Source organism: Pinus tabuliformis, chromosome X (genome assembly GCF_031772625.1).
Source record: "Pinus tabuliformis cultivar Carrire ecotype Pingquan chromosome X, CPIR1, whole genome shotgun sequence".
Classification (NCBI taxonomy): domain Eukaryota; kingdom Viridiplantae; phylum Streptophyta; class Pinopsida; order Pinales; family Pinaceae; genus Pinus; species Pinus tabuliformis.
In genome coordinates, this window is record NC_142308.1 from 101,009,668 (window position 1) to 101,030,202 (window position 20,535).

The following is a 20,535-nucleotide window of genomic DNA, read 5'->3' on the forward strand; positions in this document are numbered from 1 at the left end:
TCCACTTCTGTAGCCATGGTAATCCTATACAACCCTTTATAACGAAGGTATCGAGCCATTTGGTCCTTCCATTCATGATAGTTGTACGGTGTTAGGATCGATGCTTTGGGAAACTCCATTTTTTTGTCAATCTTCGATCTCCAAGTTGTAATACTTTTGAAATGCTCCACCAAAAGATGTTCAATTTCGTCTTGCTGAGTCACTCTATTTCCTTCCTTGTCCTTCAAGGACAATATTCTGTTGTGTTGGCGGTGATTTATCATGGCTTTGTGGAAGAATTTGGAGTTTTTGTCGCCTTATTTGAGCCATTGGATTCTAGATTTTTGTTTCCACAGGATTTCCTCCTGTTTTCTCCTTACCTCTAATTAGGTGATTACTCTACCTTCCTCCTCTGCTAGGGCCTGACTTCGGCCGTCCAAAATGATTTTTTGCTGGATTCTTTCCATTTTGGCTTGGAGTTTTCCCTGTGCCTGCTGGATATTACCAAATTCTTCCTTGTTCCACTTTTTAATTTTGCTTTTAATTTCTTTAAGCCTTTGCTGAAATGAGTGCATTTTTCTGAGGCCCTCCTTTCCACTTTTGCTGTCCTGCCACCATCCTTTTACTTTGTCTAGGAAGTCATGGGCTCAGAGCCAAAAGGACTCGAACCGAAAGGGTCTCCTTTTGCTCTGATTATTTAAGGCTATTTCTATCTTTATTGGCCAGTGATCTGACCCTGCTGAGGGTAGGATAGAGGCTTCATAGAAGATATCCAGCGCAATTATGGGTTCTGAAATGAGTAATCTGTCCAGTCTTGAAGCTATCTGTTTGGAGCCGCCTCTTCTGTTGTTCCATGTGTATTTTCCGTTGATGGTTGGGATATCCACTACTCTTAATTCTGTCTGCACTTCTCTGAATCTTTCCATTTCTGTGTCTTCCCTGCTTATTCCACCTTTTTTCTCTTCTCGAGAAGCAATTAAGTTGAAGTCTCCAACCAGGATCCATCTATGTTCCTAGTGTAAACTTCGGAGCTTAGTCAGCAGAGTGAGGAACAGGTCTCAGTCTGCACGAGTGTGGGGCCCATAGATAGTTGAGATTGCAACCCATTCACTTTGTCCTATTAGTCTGAATCGCCCGATGATTGGAGATGTTCAATTCAGGGGATTTACTTTTAAGTTATTATAATAATTTTATTTTTTTATATCGGTAAATACTTATCAAATTTGAAACTTAAATTTCATCAGTTACTTAATTCACCATATGACTATACATATGAAATAATAAAATAACATTTAATATACAAAATATTACGTTAAATTAAATTATTAAAAATATAAATTTTATTTTATTCTAGAATTGAGTAAATTTAGTTATTTTTTTAATTATTTTGATATTATTATTATTATTTTATATGACTATTAATATTAAATAAATTTATAAATATAATTAACAAAAAATATATTAAATATATATTTACTTCATATAATTATGTTGATAGGGGTCTTTTTACCCCCAGATGCGGGTGTTCGCACGGCAGAGGAAGGGAGGCCACATGGCTTGCATGTGCTGCCTCGTGGTGATTTAAGGAGGGCAGATGAGATAGCCGCCGAGGTATTAAGTACTGAGGCTTCAACTCAGGGCTGTTAATGATTTCAAAGGAGAATTGGAACGGCTGCAGTGCGCATTTATGGTGCCCGAGCTCCAAGAGAATGTCGAGACTGATAAATTCAAGCTGGGCATGGGGACGAACCATTCTCAGGGTGAGAGGCTCGCTGTGCAGGTTGGTTTTAGCAATTGTTTTCTTTTGTCAGTTGCTGTGGTTGCTACAGGCGCCGTGGCTGAAGATTCTCCCTCGCCTGTCCTCCCTAGTGATAGAGCTGTGGGTTACCCTGTGTTACTGCCAAGAGGAACGGAGAGAATTCTTCGTTGTGTTGGGAGAGGATTCGAGGAGGGGCCTCCAGCCATTGAAGCTCTTTTCTTCGCTGCCAGCTCCTCTGCCAAAATGGTCAAGCTCAGAGAAAGAATGCCATGTAGACGTGGCTCAGGGCGAGGGAGCTCCTCACGCCATCCAGCAGCGGATGCCCACCACCATTGTTGCTGCTGCTACTGTCACCGAAGGGCTGGTGTTGCCCACATGCAGGCCTCCCAATTCATGGACGCGGGAAGCCCCAATTCAAATCCACCTTCCCTTCCAGCATTCGACACTGCTGTCTTCACTCTTGGGAGCATCAGTGCGCACCTTTCCGTCCTATTTGTTAAGGAATCCCAGGAGTATGAAGTTGGTGAGGGCAGCCAAGCACCGTTGTCCGCTGAACCTATGGCAGCTGAGGAGGAACGAGAGGGAGCAGCTCCGGAGCAGGCTCCTGCCCAGAACCAGCAGACCAAAGCGTCCTCCTCCAAGAATGCTGCAGAGGAAGCAAGGGAAGACGTCACTAAGGAATATGGATGGGTGCCAATCATTGAGGAGCAGCCCGAGGATTAGAATTCAGCGGCAGGCTGCGTCAATCATCTTTTTTCTCAGGTTTTGTTCTAGTCTTTTGTCTAATGCGCGCTCTGTGTCGGGGTATGGGTTAAGGCGAATGTTTAAGTCTGAGTCTTTAAAAGTTTATGTCCAGGTCTCCATATGCTCTGTTTCAGTAAATGGGTCGCCCCTGCGAGGGCAGTTTTTGATTAAAAGCCCCTGCGAGGGTGTTTATGGGTTGGATTGAAAATCATAATGTGTTTTGATGTATTGGGTGCAATTCCGGAGGGAAACGCTGCCCCTGTAAGGGCTATATGGGAGTTGCAAACAGCCAACCCACAGAGCCACAGTTGGCCTTGGGTAACTTGCTTTTTTGACTGTAATGTTCACTTGTACATAATATAATACACTAGCATAGTTTACTGAGAAAAAAAAAAAAGATAGGGGTCTTTTTACTGGAATTGACCACTTTTATTTTTTTGCTAATTAATTAAAAGATGTCAATATATTTTGGTAGTTGTCAATCTATTAATGGATGAAATTGAAAGTGATAAATTCCTTGCATATCTAAATAATCTGTTTAAACCTTGTTTAAATTATTTTTTTACCAAATCATGATTAAAAATTTATCGTTCCTCTTATTTATCTCCACATATTTGGATTAATGAAAATGAAATAAAAAATTTAGTTTCAAATATTACTATAAAACAAATAGCCATTTCCATTCTAAAGCATTTGCATGCTAAAACTTGGAGGAATATATGGCAATGTGGAGGAATATGGGAAATGTTTCTTGGTTGTTCTTGTTTGAGTGTTTCAAATTGTCATTAAAAATATATTGTCCCTGTTATTCATCACCATGTCGTTTTGAAATTGTGATTAAAAGTTAAAATGTTTTGTCCAATTCATTAGGTAAGTAGTATGCGATCACTTTGGCCTCCAATGTGTGTGCACTTGGCAAAACATTTAAGTAAAATGAATTAAAATTTTGTTGTGGTATGTTAATTAATGAGAAAAAACAAAAGTAAAATTAAAATTAAACAATATGGATTGTAACTTCATTTAATACCATCCACTCCATCTAGTAGATTGTAACGTGAATTGTAACTGATGGCAGTCCATATATTGTTAAATTAATTAGCTATAACAAAATACTGATTGTAACTTGAATTGTAACACCCATCACTCCATTTAATGAATTGGAACATGCATTGTAACCAACATCACTCCATATATTGTTAAATTAATTAGCTCAATCAAAGTTTTAGTGGAATTGCATTTGTTATTAGAGTTATTATGTTTATTAGTTGGATTGTAACCTAATGGATTATGTATTGATGGATTGTAACCTAATGGATTAATGTATATTATGTTTTATGTTTTATTAGTTGGATTGTAACCTGGATTCCACCACTCCATCTAGGATTGTAACAACCACCATTCTATTTAGGATTGTAAGAGCTCTCAATCCATCTATTGTAAGCAAAGTAGTGTGCATTTCTCCATGGATGTATGCATTTATGACTAGGTGCATTGTTGGAATTGTTGAAGCCAAGCCATATGCAATTAAGTTAGGTCAAATTCATTGAAAAATTTGCTGGAATGATTCCTGTATCCATTTGAAGGGGTTTTTGTCGCCTTCTTTGTGCTAGGAAAGGTGCACAATCCCTTGTTTTGTAATTTTTTTTAAATATGTATTCCATTTAAAATATTTGTTTAGGATATCATTTTGCCTAGGGTTGAAATCTCGGTTTAGCCGTAAGTTTTAGAAATCGGGTTACAACTATCAAGCTTCAGTGTTTTGGGTGCTTCAAGAGGCCTTGATAGTGTCAAATCCATTTCCATTATAAAAAAAATGATTTCAATACTTCCACGAAGAATTTCAGTGAAGCAAAATTGGTTTAGACCAAGCTAACAGGTTTCACCCTATAAAATCTGCAACAACACGTGTATCATGCTTAACTTTGTTGATTTCTAATAGTACCCTTAACTCCTTCCCTTTTTTTCTGAGATCGCGCCCAATCTTACTATTGGGATCCGATAAAGATACATACAACAGCTCAAGGTCGGAATGCATTAGGTTTGAAAAGGATATAATCATGACATGAGAATGATCCGCAGAAACTGATGATTTATATAGAAAATTAGAATCTTGGCGTGCAATATTGCCACTTTTAGTCATGTTCGGCACCTTTAGAGGATTTTAGAGGAAGAATGGGTTGAGCTGTTACCGTAGAACACCGACTACATATAGAGAGAAACATCGACGTGTACACCCGATTCGCCTTCCTCATCTCAGAAAATATTCTTGCCATATAAAATACAGTATCAACAAAAAGCAAATTGATAGTGAACGAAGATGTAATGGTTGATTTGTCTTGCTTTTTCACAGGGATTCCAGGACTTGAGTGTTGATACGGTGGTTTATCTTATAAATGACGCTATTTTTATAATAATTTGTACTCGGGTGTGGTGTGAATGGTGATGTAACATTGATATACAGTATAACTAGTACAACCACATTTACCACTGTAATTGATAAACACGGATAGGTGTATATGAAACATATATACAACCATATTTTCCAATGTGGTTGATATACGCTGATAAGCTTATATCAACCACATTAATAATTATTATCGGTATTTAAGATTATTAATAACTATACAAATATTAACAACCAAATTATTTATATATATTATTATATAAATATTATAATAATATAATATTATTGTTATATTATCATAATAATATACAAATATAATAATTATTATAATAATAATATAATCAATATTATTATAATAATAACAATAAAGACAAATTATTTATTATTTATGATAATTAATTACTATACAAATAAAAGCAATTATATTCTTATATATTTATATATTTATGATTATTATATTAATACTATTATAAAAACATAAACCCATAATAATATTAGTATTATTAATTATTATTATTATTATTCTTAGGCTTTAGTATTTTTAATATTTATTTTAGGGTTTGTATACATTGAGTTAGTTATTATCTGTATATAGAATTATTAATAACTATATAAATATTAACAGCTAGATTATATTATTATATTAATATTATAATAATAATATAAACTCATAATATATATTAGTTAATGATAGGAATAGCTCATAATAATATTACATTATCATTATATTACTAAAATTATATAATAATATTAAATTATTAAAAAATAATAACAATTATATTGAATTATAATAATAATAATAATAATAATATTTGACTATAATGGTTCTCAATTGAATACCTTAAGATAAGAGAAATTTTCTTGACGGCTTGAGAGGGAGCCAACTAAACGACGAGGGTTTTGAACAAGGGGCGATAGAAGCGAGCTGGTAACTATGGAGGGGCACGGAGGAGGGAGCTCCACTCCCTCCTACAGTAACGTGGTTTCAAACAGAAGCAAAGAGACGAGTCTGAACAATTTATAGAAACCAATGGAGACAGAGGTAAAGACAACTGGTACTGAAAAGCTGGAAAGCAGCAAATCCCTAGAAAAGGAAGGGATCCACAAGGAGGCTAGGAGGGAAACAAAATCTGAAGACAATAGTCAGAAAATGGAGAATATATATAAGACGGGACCTTGTAATCCCAAGTATAACATCAAACCCTAGATGGTCTTGAATGATCCTGCACTACAGGTGCACAGAGATTAAATGGCAACTTATGTAGTCATATGCAAGTTTATGGGTATATGACCCACGAAGAAAGCATTATACACATGGATAAGAAACAACTGGAAACCAAAGGGAGAAATAAATCTACATCTTGGGTCCAAGGGTTTTTTCACAGTGGTTTTCACTAATTTGGAGGACAAAGACAGAGTTTTCGAAGGAGGACCCTACTCTATGTTGTTGTTGGCCTTTACATGTAACCTTGGATGATGAACTTTGCTCCAAAACGAGAAACGTTCACTTCGGTCCTGGTATGGATTAGTTATATTCCTTACCTTTAGATTATTGGCTGTCGGAATCTTTAAACGATATAGGTAATAAATTAGGGCATTTTATAAAGATATTAGAGGTGACTTTGCGAGGTAAATATACCTCCTTTGCCCGCATATGTGTAGAAATGGACTTATCGGGAGCACTCCTGGATGAAGTCATCCTAGAAGTATATGATGAGGAATGGGTACAGGTGGTCGACCATGAACACATCCCATTTAGGTGTCGTAAATGTCATGAACATGAGAACCTCTTCAGAGACTGCCCACTCAACAAAAGGGAGGACAACCTAAAAACCAACACAGGAAAATACCCTGAAGTTTTCACCAAAGGGGGAGGCAGAGGGAAAGGAGGGGTAAAAAAGCACCAAAAGATACCTAGTGAGAAAAAGCTACCAAGTCATAATAGTTTTGAGATTTTCAAAGAAGAGGGAGGGGGGAATGGAACGAATAAGGTACCACAGGACATTCATATAGAGAAAGAAAGGGAGGATAGCATGGAAATCATACAGGAATTCAATGAACAAAAGGAGGACCCACCAAGCACTATGTAACTTGACAAGGACCATGAGATTACCCCAAGCGAAGGAGGTACAGAAGACCAAGACCTACAGGAGATTCTCAAGAGGGAGAACCTTGAATTAGAAAAGTTTCTAGAGCAAGAAAACCAACAAAGGGATTGACACTCTGCCACAAGAGGAGTTTGACAGAGTACAATAGCTATTCCTCTGAAGGTCTTAAACAGAGGCTGCAGGAGTCAAAAGGAACTACAACAAGAAGGAAAACATAGGGGTTAAATCAATGGAGATTTCTTCAGGACATGCCACCAAAAACCCAGGCAAGAAAAGAGGAAGAAATACACAAAATGAACTTCTGTCAGAGTGTGGGAGACTCATGATAAATTCAGGTAAGATGACAGATCTCACCAGTTACACTTGCAAAAACCCATCATTATGAAGCTTACAACCTAGAACATTAGAGGACTAGGAAGTAAAAGAAAACAAAGAAATATTAGTAACAAAATAAAAGAAGAAAATCAGATATGGTGTTTATACAGGAAGCAAACATCTCAGTAGATAAGATCATAGAAATACATAGTAAATGGCTTATCAAGTATAAGTACCTAGAAGTCAAAGCAAATAACACAGCAAGGGGAATTCTTACTCTATGGAATCCTCAGAAATTTGAGATTTTGGATGCTGAGGCATCCAGAAACCACCTTTCAATGGTTATACAACCTTTGGGGGACAAGGATTGTTACATGATCTCAAATGTCTATGGTACTCAACCTTTTGAAGACAAACTCAGGCTCCTCACCTCTCTGGAGGAGCTAAGAGAGAGACACCCAATAATCCCCTGGATTCTGGGAGGGAATTTTAACATGATCAGATCACTCACAGAGAAAAAAGGAGGGACCAAAACGCTTGGACGAGACTCAATTTCCTTTCAGAACTTCTTAAACAACATGATACTCGTGGATATGGACACAATAAACAGTACCTTCACATGGAATAACAAGAGAGGAGGAACTTCCCAAGTTGCCTTGAAATTAGACAGATTCTTAATCTCGGAGGATCTCCTTCTCTCCGGTCGTATCATGATAGATTTTATCCTTCCTTTCGGAGGCTCAGACCACTGTCCCATCTAGTTGGAAGCTTCATTTATTGGCACCCCAAGTAACAGACCTTTTAGGTTCGAAAATGTCTGGCTCACTCACCTTGACTTCATAACTAATATTGGAAAATGGTGGGCAGAAGACATGCCCACCCAAGGCACTAAAATGTTCCTATTGCATTAGAGACTCAGACACATTAAGCAAAGGCTCAAATAATGGAACAAAAACAATTTCGACAACGTTTTTGAAGCGAAAAGATAAGTGGAGAGAAGATTACAGGAAAGTAATCAAACTCTCATCACAGAAGGCTTCACAGAGGAAAGGAAAATGCAAGTGGACTCTCTTCAACAAGAATGGGACAATAGATGCCAGTAGGAGGAAATCTTCTGGAGACAGAAATCAAGAGTACAAAGGATTAAAGAAGTTGAGAGAAATACTAGGTTCTTTCACAAGTCTACCATGAAACATAGGGCAAACAATTGGATCACAAAACTCATAGATCCTCAAGGGAAAGAGCTAAATACTCACAAGGAAATGGAATCTGTTTTGGTACAACATTTTCAAAAGATAGCAGAGTAGACCATTACAGACAGATCTCAATTCACTAAGAGCTTCACTTAGCATATTCCAAAACTATTAACCAAGGAGGATAATTATAATCTCAATAGGCCAGTAACGGGAGAAGAGGTCAAGGAAGTAATCAAAGAGATGCACAACGGGAAAGCTCGAGACCCGGATGGTTTCAATGTAGACTTTTTCCAAACATGCTGGGAAACTATCAAACAAGACATTCCTGATGTGCCGGAGGGCTCGAGAAAATCCAGAACAGTTCTAAGAGCGCTTAATGAATCCTTCATAGCATTAATCCCTAAAGAGGAAAAAGTTGTCACCAAATAGATTCAGACCCATAGCGTTATGCAATGTTGTGTACAAAATCATTTCCAAAGTTATTTCCAACAGAATCAAACCTCTTCTTCCAACGCTCATGTCAAAGGAGCAAACTGGATTTTTGGAAGGTAGACAAATTCTCAATAATATCATTCAAGCTCACGAAGTGGTTCATTCCCTCAAGACCAATAAGCAAGCAGGTATGATAATACAGCTGGACATAGCAAAAGCTTATGATAAGCTAAGCTAGTCTTACATCAGGGAAGTTCTTAAAGCTTATGGCTTTGACCACAACTGCATAAAGTGGGTCATGGCCCTGGTTACCACAACTATTTGTTGAATCCTTCTTAATAGTTCTCCATCTAGAACCTTCAGGCCATCGAGAGGCCTCAGACAAGGATATCCTCTCTCCCCATTCCTCTTCATTCTAATGATGAAAGGATTGGGCAAAGTGATCAATTTAGCCAAGGAGGAAGGAAGAATCCAGGGACTCAAACTTACTCAGAATGGGGACACATTGACTCATCAACAATTTATGGAAGACACTATGCTGCAGGGTGTGGGTCAAGGAAGCCAAAGCTTTCAAAAAAATCGTGCATGATTTCACAATGGCTGCTGGCACTAAGGTAAGGCTCACAAAATCGAAAGTTTTCTTTTTCAATACTGATATCTCTATTCAAAGAAATCTCTCCAAAATTCTCAACTTTCAAAGAGATCATCTTCCCTGCAAATATCTGGGAATTCCTCTCACTGATAAACCTCTGAGTAAGGAAGTTTGGGAGTCAGTTACAAATAAACTGAAGGACAAAGTCAACAATTGGACTAGCAAATCCTTGAATTTAGCAGGTAGGCTAATTCTTACAAAGGTTGTACTACAAACAATTCCAATTTTCATGTTTTCATCCCTTCCTATCCCAGTAGGAGTTTTACAGCAAATGGGATCTGTTAGCATGGGACAAGCTCTGCAAACCTAAAATCCATGTGGGTTTGGGTCTCCACGACCCAGACACTCTAAGCAAAGTTTTGGGGGAAAAACATTGGTGGAGATGGCTAAAGGAAATGAGAAACCACTGGGCTAAGCTTTGGAAACAAAAATATGCAATGGATTGGCAGGAAAGGGAAAACATTCAAATGACAGGACATGTCAGGGGTTCCCATATTTGGAACAATGCTTGGGAGAATAGAGCCTTAGTTCAGAAACATAGTTTCTGGGAGATCAGAAATGGGAATCTAGCCTGGTTCTGGGAGGAAAACTCGCAGCAGGAACATAACCTCTGTAGAGAAGGACTCGACATAATAAAAAATGATACCATTAATAAAGCTAAAAAGGGTAAGTGACTTTTGGGATCAATCAAGAGACACAGGTAAATGGAGAATTTGGAAGGTACTAGATTACAGTGAAGAGACCCCTTTGAAGGCCCAAGCCAAAGTTCTTGAAGCAATTCTGGAAAAGAGGAAAATTTTGACCTCAACCTCGAATGATCTACTAAGATGGGGGAGAAACAATGAGGGCATCTTCAACCTCAAAGAAGCCAAAAGAATAGTCACTAAACTCAACTATCCAAGCCCTAACAAGACCTGGAAAGACCTTTGGAGAAACCCACATTGGATGAAGATCAAACTGTTCATGTGGGTGGTACAGCATAAAAATATTTTGACTTGGGAAAATCTCAGAAAGGGAGGCTTTTCTAGACCATCAAGATGCCAGTTATGTGGTCTACAGGAGGAAACTATGGATCACCTTCTCAACCTATTCTCTTTAACCTCCACCTTATGGAATTGGGTGGCCTCTATCTTCAACCAAACAGTCAGGAACGAAAATGACATTATTGAAACTTTAAAGAATTGGAGGAAATACTTCTCGGATAATGAGACAGTCAATTCAACCTGGACTCTGATTCCAGGATTTTTGATCTAGGATGTTTGGAAAGAAGACAACAACGGGATCATCAAAGTTAAATCTAGTTCAACACAAAGAATCACGGTTCAGATCCTAAAACATCTCAAAGAAACAATTATTGCCCTTCTGAGGCAGCCTCTTGAGAAACCCCCTGGTTAACGAGATGCTTACATTCTTGAACTGTTAGGGCTCTAGTCTCATGTCCCTCAGGAAATAAAAAATAAATCAAGGCACAAATCAAAAGGAAATGCTTTCTGGAAACACCCTCCCCATGGATTTTTGAAATTCAACATAGATGGAGCCTCAAAAGGAAACCCTGGGGATGTTGGTTATGGAGGAGTCATAAGAGATGAAGAGGGCAATATAAAAGTCATCTTTCAAAGTCATCTGGGGAGGGAAACTAACAGCATGGTGGAACTCATGGCCATTGAGCAAGGCTTAGAAATTCTGATTGATCACAATTTACATAACACAATCATAGAGGCAGACTCAGAATTAACAATTAATTCGGTCAAAAGGATAGGCACTAGCACAGCACCAGACAAAGTTTCGAACCATTGGAGACTTTCGCAGGTCTATCACCAAATTCAATCTCACCTAAGAATACTTAGAACTCTTAGCTTTGTTCATGTGCATAGAGATGCCAACAGAGTGGCGGACCGGTTAGCTAATGAAGGGGTGCTATGCACAAGAGACAAAAAGTGCTGCTCGTGGGAGTGGGTTCCTACAAGACAATTGTGTGAGGACTGCTACACTCTGGCTTGCGTAGACAGGGAGTAGTATCAGTACATGAAGGGGAAACAGATAGTTGAAAATTAATAAGATGAATGTTAAGGGTTTAACAAATAGGGGACTTGAGAAATGGTTTATTTGGGTCTTGCAGATGGATGGAAGGCAGAGGTGAAATAGCTTGAAACCAAAAGGTTGCACCAATATCTTTGCTACAGTACAAGGAGGTTTTTCTACAGTTACAGTGGTTATTGGGCATTCGCCTTACCATAAGTGGTTTTACAGAAATGTCTCTGATGCCACCAACCATTCAACATGTGTCTCAAGGAGGAGAGAGAATATCGCCATCATCGGGCGTGTATTCCTCACTCTTCCTTCAAGCCCGATATCCTTTACAGTCGTAGGATCTAGAGGTAGTAGATCTAAGGCTGAAGTTTGCTACGCTTGTTGGTGGGACTGGGATAAATTCCTTGCACATTCATGCTCAGGAGCGGGTCAGGGGAATTCTAGGCAGAGCAACTGCTCAATGGTTATCTACCTTGCAGAACTGAAATATTTTCACCGCGGTCTCTATTTCTTCATCAGGTTTGTTTACTGACTTCTTGATTTCACCTGGTTTGGTTTAGAAGATTGTTTGGTTTTGTGGGCCCTTAGCCAGGTTCTCTAGCAGTTGGCTTAGATCCCAAAGCACAAGGTGCCAATTAACTCTTTGGGATTCTGCTCCTTTGGAGGTGTTGTATTTTATGTAACCAATTTTTCAGCTTCATTTGCATAGAAGGTCTGTTTCTTGCTTCAGCAAAAAAAAATAAAAAATATCTGATGATAATATTATAATAATATTATATTATTATAATAATATACAAATATAGTTATTATTATAATAATAATATAATCAATATTATAATATTATATTATTATAATAATAACAATAAAGACCAATTATTTATGATAATTAATAACTATACAAATAATAGCAACTATATTCTTATATATTTATATATTTATGATTATTATATGAATTTTGTTATAATAATATAAACTCATAATATTACTATTATTATTATTCTTAGGCTTTAGTATTTTTAATATTTATCTTAGGGTTTGTATACATTGGGTTTATAATATTAGTCCCTTTTGTTTATTATTACCTAAGGGTTTAATACTAAAATCCCAAAGGATTATGAACCAACAAGAATAATATTAAACAAAAAGGGCTAATATTATAAACCCGAGGAACTAATAAACCCAACTCTTTAATATTATAAACCTAAGGAATTAATCATCCCAACGGATAAATATTAAAAACCTAATGGATCAAGAAGCACAAGGAATTTATATTACAAACATAAGAGAAAAATAAAGATGACAACGATTGATATTATAAACCCAAGTTAATAATAAACTCAAAGGATTAATTCTAAAACCCCAAGGGATTATGAACCGAAGGAAATAATTTTAAACCCAAGGGACTAATATTATAAACCCAACATTGGTAAACTCTAACATAAATATTAGAAAGACAAATAAACATGGTTTTTTTTCATGGTGAGAGAATCCTTGTCACAATGTGACATTCAACCATGGTTGGCAATGGTTGTCTATGATTGACAATGGTTTACCATGATCGATATTATAAACCTAAGGGAATAATAAACCCAAGGCATTGATATTATAAACCCCAAGGAATAATAAAACTAAGTTATTAATATGAAAACCCCAGGGGATTATGAACCCAAGGGAATAATATTAAACCCATGGGACTAATATTATAAACCCAACATTGTTAAACCCAAATATAAACACTACAAACACTGAAATAAACATGGTTTATTTTCATGGTGAGTCAATCTTTGTCAAAATGCGGCATTCAACTAAGGGACTAATATTATAAAACCAACATTGGTAAACCCAAATATAAATACTACAGATACTAAAATAAACATTGTTTATTTTGACGGTGAGACAATTCTTGTCACAATGCAACATTCAACCATGGTTGATGATGTTTGGCTATGATTGGCAATGGTTTACCATGATTTATGTTATCAACCAAAGGTAATAATAAACCCAAGGGATTATGAACCCAAGGGATTATGAACCCAAGGGAATAATATTAAACCCATGGGACTAATATTATGAACTTCACATCGAGTAAAGGCAAATATCAATACTACAAACACTAAAATAAACATGGTTTATTTTGATGGTAATACAATTCTTGTCACAATGCGATATTCAACCATGGTTGACCATGTTTGGCTAATTAAAACCCAAACGAACATTAAACCCAAGCGATCAATACTAAAATCCCAAGGGATTATGAACCCAATGGAATAATATTAAACCCAAGGGCCTAATATTATAGACACAACAATCGTAAACCCAAATTTAAATATTACAAAGACCAAAATAAACATCATTTATTTTCATTGTGAGACAAACACTAAAATAAACCTTATTGGAATAATAAACCCAAGGGATTGATATTAAAACCCAAACTAACAATAAACCAAAGTGATTAATAATAAAACCTCGAGGGATTATGAACCCAATGGAATAATATTAAACCCAAGGGCCTAATATTATAGACCCAACAATCGTAAACCCAAATGTAAATATTACAAAGGCGAAAGCAAACATGATTTATTTTCATGGTGAGACAATCTTTGTGAAAATGGGACATTCAACCATGGGACTAATATGGCAAATCCAAATATAAATATTACAAACACTAAGATACAAATGGTTTATTTTCATGGTGAGACAATCTTTGTAAAAATGTGACATTCAACCATGGGACTAATATTATAAACCCAAATTTGGTAAACCCAAATATAAATACTACAAACACTAAAATAAACATGATTTATTTTGACGGTGAGACAATCCTTGTCAAAATGCGAGATTCAACCATGGTTGACCATGATTGATATTATAAGCCTAAGGGAATAATAAACCTAAGGGATTGATATTATAAACCTAAATGAATAATAAACCCAAGGGATTATGAACTCAAGGGATTATGAACCCAAGGGAATAATATTAAACTCAAGTGACTAATATTATAAACCTAAAGGAATAATAAAATGAAGGGATTAATACTAAGACCCCAAGGGATTATCAACCCAAGTGAATAATATTAAATCGAAGGGACTAATATTGTAAACCCATCGTATATAAACCCAAAGAAAAATATTATAAACATTAAAATAAGCATGATCAACCATCATTGATTTTCATATTATAAACCTAAGGGAATAGTAAACCCAACGTATTTACATTAATACTAAAACCCCAAGGGATTAATACTAAAAGCCCTAGGGATAATGAACCTAAGTGAATAATATTAAGCCCAAGGGATTAATACTAAAACCCCAAGGGAATAATATTAAGCTCAAGGGACTAATATTATAAACCGAATATTGATAAACCCAAATATAAATACTATAAACACAAAAATGAACATGGTTTATTTTGATTGTGAGACAATCCTTGTCGCAATGCAACATTCAAACATGGTTGACCATGGTTGGCTATGATTGACAATGGTTGACCACGATTGATATTATAAACCTAAGGGAATAATAAACCCAAGGGATTAATAATAAAACCCGAAGGGAATAATATTAAACCCAAGGGACTAATATTATAAACCCAACGTATATAAACCCTAACAAATATTATAAACATTGAAATAAACATGATCGACCACCATTGATGTTAATATTGAGACAATCCTTATGACAACTCCATGCTGGACCATGGTCAACAGCATAATAAACCATGTTTGACTTAGGAATAATAAACCCAAGTGATTGATATTATAAACCCAAGGGATTAATACTAAAACCCCAAGGGATTATGAACCAAAGGGAATATTATTAAACAAAAGGGACTAATAATATAAACCCAAGGGAATAATAAACCCAAGGGATTGATATAATAAACCCATAGGAATAATAAACCCAAGGGATTATTGTTTATTTTCATGGTGAGACAATCCTTGTCAGAATGTGACATTCAAGCATGGTTGGCTATGATTGACAATGGTTTACCATGATCAATATTATAAACCTAAGGGAATAATAAACCCAAGGGATTAATATGAGAAAGCCAAAGCCATAATAAAATGAAGGGATTAATACTAAGACCCCAAGGGATTATGAACCCAAGGGAATAATATTAAATCCAAGGGACTAATATTATAAACCCAACATATATAAACCCTAGCAAAAATATTATAAACATTAAAATAAACATGATCGACCATCATTGATTTACATATTGAGACAATTCCTATCACAATTCCATGTAGGACCATGGTCGACATTATAATAAACCATGTTTGACTCATGAATAATGATGCAGGAGCATCCGACACTCCTCATTAAAAGAGGAATCCAAAGTGGAGGAAGCAAGGAGGACGTGGACCATCGGAGCAAAATAGGGGAAATTCTGTTAAAATAGAGCTTAAATGATGGAAGCGATAAGTCTCTAGAAGACTTAATTAATGTAATTGTCTGCCATATGTATGCGTATAGATAATTTAGAGGTTGTTGAGGAAATCAAGGAGAGGATTGGTCGAATCCTTTCAGTGATCTAATCCAATATTCTTGTAATGATGAATCTGTGTGTTCTATATATATATATATATATATATATATATATATATATATATATATATATATATATTATGAGACAATAATAGATAGAGAGATAGAGAGCATAGAATAGAAATTGTGTAACAGAGATAGATGTAATGTAGCCGAGAGGGAGTTTGTACTAAGGATGAACTGCCTTAGTATGTGATTGTTCTGTATATAATAGAAATGTGTGTTTCAGTGCTGAATTGTATGCCTGTATATTATATAGAGAGATAACCTGAGTGTGTATTTCATAAATCAGTAAAATTCTAGTGTTGCAGGTTTGGTCGACCATCGATCACAGTGAGGATCGATGGCAATCTACTACTAAGTGAATGAATCGTTATATATGGGTGTTCTGTGTGAAAGCAGTGCATGGCAGAGAAATGGTGGCTTTAAAGCATAAATCTGATTTACACTAAGATTTAATGCAAAACACGGTCAGATCCAAAATCCAAACTTGAAATGTTATTGACAAGAACCTATACCCTTATCGGGTCCATAGGACTGATCAGATCAACACATTGAAGTGGCAGGAAATGGACCTTTGAATCAGTGCAATCACAATCATACGATTAAGTGTGGACTGTCAGATCAAGATTCATATTGACAGTCACGATCTAATCGGTGATCGCTAATGACAGAGGTCAAGCACAGAGACAATGGATATGTGATGTGTCGATAGGCCGATAGCGATAAAGCGACAATCAACGATCAGAGATCAAAGCCATTGCTTATCGGGGGTCAGAGAAGTGTCATAGTGGACTTGTGATGGACTGACAATGGATGCGATGATAATTATAGGTGTCGATTTAATATTTTTTAAGTCCGGCCATGGGTTCGGAGTGGGGTTTTTTTCCCGTATTCCTATGTATTTCGATAAATGTTGATGTCCCAAGGTTTTAATGTAAAGGAGCAATGTAATGCTCCCAATAGTGTAAAAGGATCTGATAATAATATCTGATTATAATACTATAATAATATTATATTATTATTATATTATTATAATATTATAATCAATATTATAATAATATATTATTATAATGATAACAATAAAGACCAATTATTTATGATAATTAATAACTATACAAATAATAGCAGCTATATTCTTATATATTTATATATTTATGATTATTATATGAATTTTATTATAATAATATAAACTCATATTATTATTATTATTATTATTATTATTATTATTATTATTATTATTATTATTATTCTTTGGCTTTAGTATTTTTAATATTTATCTTAAGGTTTGTATACATTGGGATAATAATATTAGTCCCTTTTGTTTATTATTACCTAAGGGTTTAATACTAAAATCCCAAGTGATTATGAACCAATGGCAATAATATTAGAAAAAGGACTAATATTATAAACCCAAGGAACTAATAAACCCAGATCTTTAATATTATAAACCTAAGGAATTAGTGAACCCAACGGATAAATATTAAAAACCTAAGGGATCAAGAAGCACAAGGAATTGGCTTTACAAACACAAGAGAAACATAAAGATGATGATGGTTGATATTATAAACCCAAGTTAATAATAAACCCAAAGGATTAATATGAAAACCCCAAGGATTATGAACCAAAGGAAATAATGTTAAACCCAAGGGACTAATATTATAAACCCAACATTGGTAAACCCTAATATAAATATTATAAAGACTAAAATAAACATGGTTTATTTTCATGGTGAGAGAATCCTTGTCACAATGTGTCATTCAACCATGGTCGGCCATGGTTGTCTATGATTGACAATGGTTGGCCATGATCAATATTATAAACCTAAGGGAATAATAAACCCAAGGCATTGGTATTATAAACCCAAAGGAATAATAAAACTAAGTGATTAATATGAAAACCCCAAGCGATTATGAACCCAATGGAATAATATTAAACCCATGGGACTAATATTATAAACCCAACATTGTTAAACCTAAATATAAACACTGATATACACATGGTTTATTTTCATGGTGAGTCAATCTTTGTCAAAATGCAACATTCAACCAAGGGACTAATATTATAAAACCAACATTGTTAAACCCAAATATAAACACTACAAATACTAAAATAAACATGGTTTATTTTGACAGCGAGACAATTCTTGTCACAATGCGACATTCAACCATGGTTGATGATGTTTGGCTATGATTGACAATGATTTACCATGATTTATATTATCAACCAAAGGGAATAAGAAACCCAAGGGATTGATGTTATAAACCCAAATTAATAATAAACCCAAGGGATTAATACTAAAACTCAAGGGAATAATATTAAACCAATGGGACTAATATTATAAACTTCACATCAAGTAAAGGCAAATATCAATACTACAAACACTAAAATAAACATAGTTTATTTTGATGGTGAGGCAATCCTTGTCACAATGCTACATTCAAACATGGTTCACCATGTTGGGCGACGATTTATATTATAAACCCAGGGAAATAAAATAACCCAAATTTTGATATTATAAACCTAAATGAATAATAAACCAAAGGGAGTAGTACTAAAACCCAAGGGAACAATATTAAGCCCAATGGACTAATATTATAAACCCAATATTCGTAAACCCAAATATAAATATTACAAACAATAAAATAAACATGTTTTATTTTCATGGTGAGACAATCTTTGTCAAAATGTGACATTCAAGCATGGGACTAATATTATAAACCCAACATTTGTAAACCCAAATATATATACTACAAACACTTAAAAAAACATGGTTTATTTTATAATATAAACCCAAGGGATTGATATAATAAACCCAAAGGAATAATAAACCGAACATATTAACACTAAAATCTCAAGGGATTATGAACCCAAGGAATTATTAATAACAAAAAGTTGAAGAATGAAGAAAACCACTAATTTGATATTATAAACCATTGGGAATTAATAAACCCAAGGGAAAAATAGTTTATTAAAGCGTTTCTTTCAAATCCTTCCTATCAGGTATAAAACCCTATCACTAACCTTTATAAAACCTTCGCTAACCCTTTAGCCACACATATATAACCTTTTCCTCTTTAAACCTTGGTTACATATATATTTAGCGCATAAACCTTCTATCGATGCTATTTTCTTAATAAACCATTTACAAAGGAAATATACACTTACCACACCTTTTTTGCCTTGGTACAACCTTGGCACACTTTTTGAGATTTACCTTTTCACTTATCGTAATCATGATTCTCTGTGGGTTTTGTTAACAAAGACCTCTATCGCATCCGATATGCAATAATGCAATTTCGGATCTCAAAACTTATTAACTGTGCCACATAACACCATCGGGTCCGCTCCTTTGTATGTTACATTACTTCTCTGTTGTTGATCTTCTCCCGAAACATCCAACGATTCACATTGGTTTCGAGTTGACCACACACATGGGGGTTAACCACCCGATAAAGCAGTTTCCCCACTCCAACTCTCTGCCATGTATCATGATATGTATGGAATTGGCTGATCGATGCTCAAACCACTTACCATCTAGTCCTCGCCTGAAATACTACCTAAGGTTATAAACCTGCCTCTTCTCTATGTTAACTCCTACTCTCCTTCACTATGCGATGATCGTCGATATATGATATCAACGGTTCTCGCTTTTTGTCAACACGTTGTTTATCTATAAGATCCAACGGTTCCCGTATACTGAAACCACACTTCTTCGTTCATCCCTTTAAATTGACTTTAATTCATTCTTCAGTGTTTTCTCAGTGTTTTCAGTTTTTCTTCAGAGTTTCTCTCTTTAACTATTCTGCTACTCAATTCTCTCTGAGCCTCAATCCTCTGCGAATTCCCACTTCGCTTCCTCTCTCGAGCTTCATTTGATTCTTCAGCTAGATTTCAAGGTCCCTAATGAATCGTCTGAATCATTCTCTCCTCTTCTGGGACGTTAGTGCTGGAACCAGGGGCACTAAAGGGTAAATCTCACACTGTAATTTTTTTTAAAAAGCACAAAACTCCATGTATAAGTGTTGGGACTTGAGGGCTGGAACGAGCGACACTAAAGGGTAAAACTCACACTATTATTGTCTCAAGATGAGTGGTCTAGGCTTACAAAAACTTTAAGTTTTTTTAACAGGCTTAAGATCATCAATAGAAATATGTTGTATTGTTCAGACTAAACAATGGTTAATAAAATTAATAAATTTAAAAAAAATAACAATGATTAATAAAATTATAATTTTATTACATTTTTAAAATAACGATAAAATAACCTAAAAAGGTCTTTTATTTATTAAATCTTTTTACAATAACAATATTTTCATGTGTCTTGCCTATGTTGTATAACTCAAACATGAAACCTTGAAAGAAAAA